This window comes from Triticum aestivum, chromosome 3A (genome assembly GCF_018294505.1).
Source record: "Triticum aestivum cultivar Chinese Spring chromosome 3A, IWGSC CS RefSeq v2.1, whole genome shotgun sequence".
NCBI lineage: Eukaryota > Viridiplantae > Streptophyta > Magnoliopsida > Poales > Poaceae > Triticum > Triticum aestivum.
Genome location: NC_057800.1, coordinates 705,711,500 through 705,720,141, shown reverse-complemented (window position 1 = coordinate 705,720,141; position 8,642 = coordinate 705,711,500).

The following is an 8,642-nucleotide window of genomic DNA, read 5'->3' as shown; positions in this document are numbered from 1 at the left end:
CGGAAGGGCAGCCTCCGCTCAGACGTTAGAAGGGCGGCAAGTCCAACTGGCAGCCGGCTTTCTCATATGAGCAGACTCTGGATGGACCCTGCAAGTTCCACAGTGGCGCGAAGCCGTCCAACCACACCACTCGGAAATGCCACTGGCTCACCAGGATCGCCAAGGGAGATGACCTTGTGCCTCCCCCGCCTGCTGGGCAGCCGCCTCCCCCTCCGCCCAAGCAGCCGGCGGTCACACCAGTCGGCGCAGTGCAAGACGAGTACCCAGAAGAGTAGGGAGCATATGTCGTGTTCACCAGTGTGGTCGACGATCGACGCAGTAGACGGCTGCAGCAGTAGGAGGTGAATGCATTAGCAACTGACGCCCCAGAGTTCATGCACTGGTCTGAGAAGCCCATCAGCTGGAGTCGGGCTGACCACCCCGAAGTAATGCCCAGACCCGGCTCCTATGCTTTTGTTTAGGACGCCACCTTGGCCACGGACAAGCGAGCTGCTCATTTTTACAGAGACCTGATAGACGGCGGCAGCAGCATCAACATCTTGTAGAAAGACACCATGGAGAAGTTGGGAATCAGGCAGAGGCAACTGCAGTCCAGCCGGACGGTGTTCCACGGCATAGTCCCTGGCCTTTCCTGCTCGCCAATCGGCAATATCTTGATGGACGTCCTCTTCAGAGACAAAGATCATTTCCGCCGTCAGTCAATATGGTTCGAGGTGGTGGACCTAGAGAGCCCATACCATGCACTGCTTGGCCGGCCAGCCCTGGCCAAGTTCATGGCCGTCCCCCACTATGCCTACCTCAAAATGAAGATGCCGAGTTCCAAAGGGATTCTTACCATAACTGGCGACTACAAGAAGTCGTCCGCCTGCGCATCAGAGAGCAGTCGGCTGGCCGAGTCCCTCGTGATCGCAGCTGAGAAGCGGCTGCTAGATCGAGTTGTGGCAATGGCAAGCAAGCAGCCAGAGATGTTGCCTGATCCCAAGGAGTCGGAAGCTGAGGGCTCGTTCAAGACAGCCAAGGAAACAAAGAAGATACCTTTGGACCCGGAGCACCCAGAGAGGTACGCTGTCGTAGGCGCCCACCTCGACAGCAAATAGCGAGGTGAGCTCGTCGATTTCCTCCGTGAGAATCGAGATATCTTCGCATGGTCCCCCAAGGACATGCTAGGTGTCGGTGTCAAAATCGACGGATCTCGGGTAGGGGGTCCCGCACTGTGCGTCTAGGCGGATGGTAACAGGAGGCAGGGCACACGATGTTTTACCCAAGTTTGGGCCCTCTTGATGGAGGTAAAACCCTACGTCCTCCTTGATTAATATTGATGATATGTGTAGTACAAGAGTAGATCTACCACGAGATCAGAGAGGCTAAACCCTAGAAGCTAGCCTATGGTATGATTGTTGTTCGTCCTACGGACTAAAACCCCCCGGTTTATATAGACACCGGAGAGGGCTAGGGTTACACAGAGTCGGTTACAATGGTAGGAGATCTACATATCCATATCACCAAGCTTGCCTTCCACGCCAGGAAAAGTCCCTTCCGGACATGGGAAGAAGTCTTCAATCTTGTATCTTCATAGTCCAGGAGTCCGGCCGAAGGTATAGTCCGGCTATCCAGACACCCCCTAATCCAGGACTCCCTCAGTAGCCCCCAAACCAGGCTTCAAAGACGACGAGTCCGGCGCGCAGATTGTCTTCGACATTGCAAGGCGGGTTCCTCCTCCAAGTACTTCATAGAAGATTTTCAACACAAAGGTAGTGTCCGGCTCTGCAAAATAAGTTTCCACATATTGCCATAGAGAGAATAATATTTACACAAATCTAATCTGCTGATGTATTCCGTAGCGTGACATCACACCACGGCCAAGTCTTTATTCGAATTGTTTTACTGTTCCACCTTAGCACGTTTAGCGAGGCGGTTTCCTTGGCACGTCTTGTCAAAGCAGAGATCGTGTCCCCTTATTCCGGGATTCTCATCAATACGGGCGTGGGTAACCCAACTGCGCCATTGATTACGGCACTTGGGAGATAAGCGAGTTTTACCAGGCTGGTGGGGACACATAGTCGCGTCCACCCATATAAGGGGATAAGGATCCACCTTTTCATCCACGCCTTCTTCCTCCTTTGCCTATCCATTTCCGTGCATTCAAGCTCCAGCGCCCAAGTCCGCACACCCCACCTCAACCTTCTCCAGCCATGTCCGGAGCGGGAGGCAAGTGGATGGTCTCCTCTGTTACGGAGGGACACATCAAAAAACTAAGGAAGGCCGGATACTTGTCTAACGATATTGCGCACCAGCTTCCCGAAGAGGGGCAGCTCATCCCCACCCCTAGGCCCCATGAGCGGGTGGTGTTCCTCCCCCATTTCCTCTGCGGACTGGGATTCCCTCTCCACCCATTTGTCCGAGGGCTCATGTTCTACTATGGCTTGGATTTCCATGATCTGGCCCCGAACTTTGTCCTCAACATCTCGGCGTTTATCGTCGTGTGCAAGGCTTTCTTCTGCATCCGCCCCCATTTCGGCCTATGGCTCAAGACTTTCAATGTCAAGCCGAAGGTGGTGCGCGGCACCCAGGCGGAGTGCGGAGGCGCCATGGTGGGCAAGATGTCCAACGTCCTATGGGTCGAGGGCTCCTTCGTGGAGTCCCTAAAGGGGTGGCAATCGGGGTGGTTTTACATCACCGAGCCGCGCGACCCTGAATGAGTCGCAGCCCCCGAGTTCCGATCTGGACCCCCTACGCGGCTCGCCTCCTGGAAAGAGACGGGCCTATCATGGGGTAAAAAAGGAGAGGTGACCGGACTCCAAACATGCGTCCAAACCCTGGTGGACAAGAAGCTCAAACTTGTCAACGTAGTCTAGGTTATGGTCATCCGCCGGATCCTCCGTGTCAACAACGGGCTTTCAACCTGTGGGAGTTCGACCCGACGCGACACCGAACTCTGAGCAGGCTCTTCGACATGACGTACGAAGATGCCTGGAAGGTGCTTTTCAAGGGCGCCGAGGCCCCCGCATCCGCTACCGAGGATCACGGATTCAGCACGCAGTGTCACGCTCGTGCGGTAAGCTGTTTTTACCTTTTATAGGGTGTTAGTTTTTCATAGTTTGACTCCAAGAGGGATCTAAGCTCCCTTACATTTGACAGGATTGGCAGGAGACGTCCGGACAGATCAACTGTCCGGCTCCTTTGCCCGAAGGCCTAGCGGACGCTCGCTTGGCAAAGCTCCTGGTTCCGGCACCCTATGTGGTGCCGGAGAAGAAGGCCAAGAAGAAGGCCACGGGGACTCAAAAGAGTGCCCGGCGCCAGGAGGTGTCGGATTCATCATCCGACGACTCCAAGGCGCACTCCTCTCATGAAGACGAGGAGGAGGAAGAAGAGACCTCTCCCCCTCCAGCGGGGGGAGGGAAGAAAAGGAAGGCCGCCCCAACTGGGGAGGCCGAAGGGTCTAAGAAGGGGAACACCCCTCCTCCGGACTACTCCACCAACGCCGACGACGGCGAAGAGGAGTGGCCGCACAGGGCCAAGCCCCTGGCGAGATCGTAAGTATCCGGATACGAGAGTGATTCATAGTATTCCCCCATTGCACAGCTTTTCCTTATGTCGAACACGTTTATGCAGTCCACCCAAAGACCGGCTCGATGTGTCGTCGAGCGGTTCCCTGGATTCGTCGGACGTGAATTCGCTTCCGACAGCTACCTCCCCCCATCCTACGGACGATGTCGCGGTGGCATCCCAACAGGTTCTAAGCCAGGAGGAGGTGGTCCTGGAGACGCCGCAAGGCGACCTCCCGGACTCCAGGCATAAAGGGGATAGAACTCCCAAGGGGTCCAAGTTCGGCCTTGAGCCGGACACCGCGCCGAAACCTTCAACGGTTCCAGACTCCGGTAGGCAGCCTCCTTCCAAGAGGAGCAAGCCTACCGAGCCAGCGACCTCCGTCCAACCGGAGGCACCGGACAATTTTCTGGAGGTGCTTAACGGCGCCTCCATCGACGAGGAGCACCGCACTATTATGAGTGCGGTGATCCAAAAGGTTCAGTCCACCAAGAGCGGACTGACTGAAGCCTGTGCCAGCCTTCTAACGGGCTTTGAGGTAAGTAAAGAATATGTACAAATATTGCCGCATAGACAGTAGCCCCTGATGCTTTGTTCGGCGTTCGGAAAGAAAAGCCGAATAGAGGATCTAATAACATTCGCAGGAGTCTAACATAATCAAGTCAATATGCGTATGCAGGCTTCGCTGCTGGCCTCCGCCGCACTGACTGCGGAGGTGGATACGCTGAAGCAAAACCTCGCGCGGTCCGAGAACGAGCTCGGCCATGCCAAGAGGCAACTCGAGGAGAAGGAAGGTAAGTAATACCTTGCGCAAGTATATAGAGAAGATGTGGTTGCAAAAAATGACAGGATCAACGTGCTTTTATAGGGGCCACGACCGAGGTGGCAACCCTTAAGAAAGCGCTGTCCGAGGCCGAAAACAGAGCGGCCGCGGAACGTACAGAGAGAGGGAAGCAGGAGGCGCGGGTGGAGGAGGTGCAGAAAGAGCTCCAGGCTCTCGTGAAAAAACAAGAGAGTTTGGAGCTTGACTCGAAGACGCAAGCGTCCGAGCTTGCGGTAGCCCTCGAAAGCGCGAAGTCTTCCTAGGCCGAAGCCTAGAAAGCCCTCCAAGAAATTGGAGATATGAAGAAGATAGCGGCGGGTAAGGCATTCATTATGCAAAGCAAGCACGTGAAAGTGAATTACTTGTTACTTACCCGAGTCCGGAGCTCTCCAGGAGCATTCGCAGATTTGCCCCGTAGTGCGTCTCATGCTGCCCCCTACTACCGAGCCGAGGAGGGGAGCTCGACAGAGAAGGTATTCTGGTCTCAGTATGCTGAGGCCAGACACCTGGTGCCTTTGAGCGACCAGCTGAAGCAAATGGTTGAGCTCCACAAGGTGGCCGAACAGGCCATAAAGGGCCTCATAGTTTGGATTTGGCCTGGAGAGGCTCTGCCTGGGAGCTACTTCGGGCTAGTGAGGCGGCTAGTGGATGCCTGTCCACGGCTTGAAGTAATCAAGCGCTCCGTCTGCATCGAAGGTGCCCGTAGGGCGCTTGCTCGTGCTAAAGTGCACTGGGGCAAGTTGGATGCGGAGAAGCTGGTGAAGGACGGGCCGCCGCCGGGAAAGGAGCATCATGTCCCAGAAGCATATTATGAGGGCGTCCTAAAGGGTGCCCACCTTATAGCGGATGAATGCTCCAAAGATGTAATATTTGAGTAAACTCGTATTTGTGATCCTGTACGCTAAAAACTTGTTCATATGCGCTAAGCAACGCTTTTGAATTTAAAGTATTACCTTCTGTGCGGCCGTTTATCAAATTTGAGAGATGACAAGTCATCGGCTTCTGCCCCCATGCCACGAGTGCTGGGGTATTCGGGATAAACATGAGCGCTCTTTTTCCCATTCTTGGGTCCTTCGAGGGAGGCGCTCAATACAACGAACAAGGCAATCGGACTATAATGCTTGAACACTCTCACTTAGCCATAAAATTCTATAATTTTAAATTTCGGCGAAGCCCCTAGTGTTCGGAAGACCGAGTTCGGGGCGCTATCCACGCCTAGGCCGGACAAAGCCGACTCCTCGCTCTAAGCGGCATAAGTCTTTAGGGACTTGAAAATCTCTCGAACAGCGAGCAGCTCTCGCCTCATCATGACGGTCAGTTTTAGCTTTCTCTACTGAGGTGCTTAGCCCAGCTCAACTGGGGCACAATCGCAGTAGTTCTCCTAGTGCTACCTTAGCCGATATAACGGAACGTAAGGTACCAAAACATAGGAGCCGGGCAAACCCAACTATTGACCCAAGACATGATTCGGAGCCGATGCATATAATGCTATAAGTTCGGGGTGCCGCACTTGTGAAAGTGTTCGGACTTCTCACACCGTATTGTGGGGTACTTAAGCCCCTGGCGTATTGGCCGTACCAAAGTGTACGGGTCCAACATGTCATTAATGAACATATATTCGTAAAAAAGAGTAATGTAATAATAGACGGAAGCTATGTATTGTTTATTTAAAAAGGCTGCGATCAAAGCAGAACGATGCAAATAGTGCAATAAGCAAAAGATGGGACTATTTAACATGTCCTTTCCAGGGGCGAGCTGCGGAATGTTATGTGAAACAGGTATACTGCTCGTTATAGAGACCACCTTAGAGTTCCATAGTGCGGCGTAGCTTTCTGCTACCCTGGTTGTATCGTTTGTGCGGCAATTGTACTGCTGGACAGGCCTTCCAAAGAATGGAGTCCTGAAAATAAGAGAAAATTAAGAAATCGACAGCTCCTAGTGCGGTTTAAACCGCGTGTCAGGCGTGCCGTGATGGTGCCCCTCCCCCTGTGCCCATGGTATTTCCAGAGCGTAGTTATGTACGCGCAACACTGGTTTCGCAAGTTCACGAGGGCTGGGGTTGGGGCCGCATTGCTACGCTTGCTCGGATCGTGCCAGGCGGTCTTGTTGTAGGTTACTTCGGGCGCGCTTGACGGTGTCCAGGCGTTTAATGGCCGGACTGGAGAATTGGCTTGAGAGGCTGCTTTGTACTTCCGCTGCGATAGGCGCCGTATGCTCCTCCGTTCGGAGAGAGCGTTCGGTGTTTCCATTGACCGTGATGACTCCTCGAGGTCCTGGCATCTTGAGCTTGAGGTATGCATAGTGCGGCACCGCATTGAACTTGGAAAATGCGGTTCGCCCGAGCAGTGCGTGATAGCCACTGCGGAACGGGACTATGTCGAAGATTAACTCCTCGCTTCGGAAATTATCCGGAGATCTGAAGACCACTTCAAGTGTAACTGAGCCTGTACAGTTAGCCTCTACACCTAGTATGACGCCTTTAAAGGTCGTTTTAGTGGGTTTAATCCTCGAGGGATCGATGCCCATTTTCCGCACTGTATCCTGGTAAAGCAGGTTCAGGCTGCTGTCGCCGTCCATAAGGACTCTAGTGAGGTGAAATCCGTCAATAATTGGGTCTAGAACCAATGCGGCGAATCCGCCATGACGGATGCTAGTGGGGTGGTCCCTTCGATCAAAAGTGATCGGGCAGGAAGACCATGGGTTGAACTTTGGAGCGACTGGCTCTATCGCGTATACGTCCCTTAGCGCACGCTTCCGCTCCCTCTTGGGGACGTGGGTTGCGTATATCATGTTCACCGTCCGCACTTGTGGGGGAAAACCTTTTTGTCCACTGTTGTTCGGCGGCCGGGGCTCCTCCTCGTCATCGCTATGCAGCCCCTTGTCTCTGCTTTCGGCATTTAACTTGCCTGCCTGCTTGAACACCCAACAATCCCTGTTGGTGTGATTGGCTGGTTTTTCGGGGGTGCCATGTATCTGGCATGAGCGGTCGAGTATTCGGTCCAAACTGGACGGGCCCGGAGTATTTCTTTTGAATGGCTTTTTCCACTGACCGGGTTTAGAGCCTCTGAATCCGGCATTAACTGCCGTATCCTCAGCATTGTCGCCGTTAATGTGGCGCTTTTGCTTGTTGCGACGCGACCTGCCACTGTTGTCCTTGGTATCCGAATTACCAGGGCTCTTGGTCATGTTATTGCTGCGAGCTAGCCCGCTGTCTTCTCCCGCGCAAAAGCGGGTCATAAGTGTCGTGAGGGCTGCCATGGATTTCGGCTTTTCCTGTCCTAGGTGCCGTGCAAGCCACTCGTCGCGGATGTTATCCTTGAAGGCTGCTAGGGCCTCTGCATCCGGACAGTCGACGATTTGATTTTTCTTGGTTAGGAACCATGTCCAGAATTGTCTGGCCGATTCCTCTGGCTGCTGAATTATGTGCCTAAGGTCATCGGCGTCTGGTGGTCGCACATAAGTGCCCTGGAAATTGTCGAGGAATGCGGCTTCCAGGTCCTCCCAACAACCAATTGATTCTGCTGGTAAGCTGTTAAGCCAATGCCGAGCTGGTCCTTTAAGCTTGAGTGGGAGGTATTTGATGGCGTGTAGGTCATCACCGCGGGCCATGTGGATATGAAGGAGATAGTCCTCGATCCATACCGCAGGATCTGTTGTGCCATCATATGATTCGATGTTCACGGGTTTGAAACCCTCAGGGATTTGATGATCCATTACTTCATCTGTGAAGCATAGTGGGTGTGCGGCGCCTATGTATTGGGCTATATCACGACGCAGCTCAAACGAGCTTTGTCTACTGTGTTCGGCCCGGCCGGATTTACTGTATCCAGAGTGACGATTACCGTCTCGTGCCGTGGGGCGCCCACGTGATCCATAGATCGATCTTGTTTGCCTTGCCTTGTCCTCCAATATATCTCGCAGGTCTGGCGCATTTTCCCATGCCTTGGTATTTTTTGAGCGGCGCCGGGGTGCGGCTTGAGTGGAGGGCCGAGAGGCTTCTCTGCCGCGGCCACAGGGTGGCCGATCGGCCGCATCATGCGCTGGTGATGTAGGTTTAGGTGCTTCCTCCTCTAGTCGGGGTAGCAACCTGCGCTTTGGGTAGCTCTTGGAGGGGTGTTCGAGTTCATACTCTTCGGCCGCAAGGACTTCAGTCCATCTGTCGGCTAGCAAATCTTGATCAGCTCTAAGCTGTTGCTGTTTTTTCTTGAGGCTGCTCGCCATGGCCATAAGCCTACGTTTGAAACGCTCTTGTTCGATGGGATCCTCCGACACG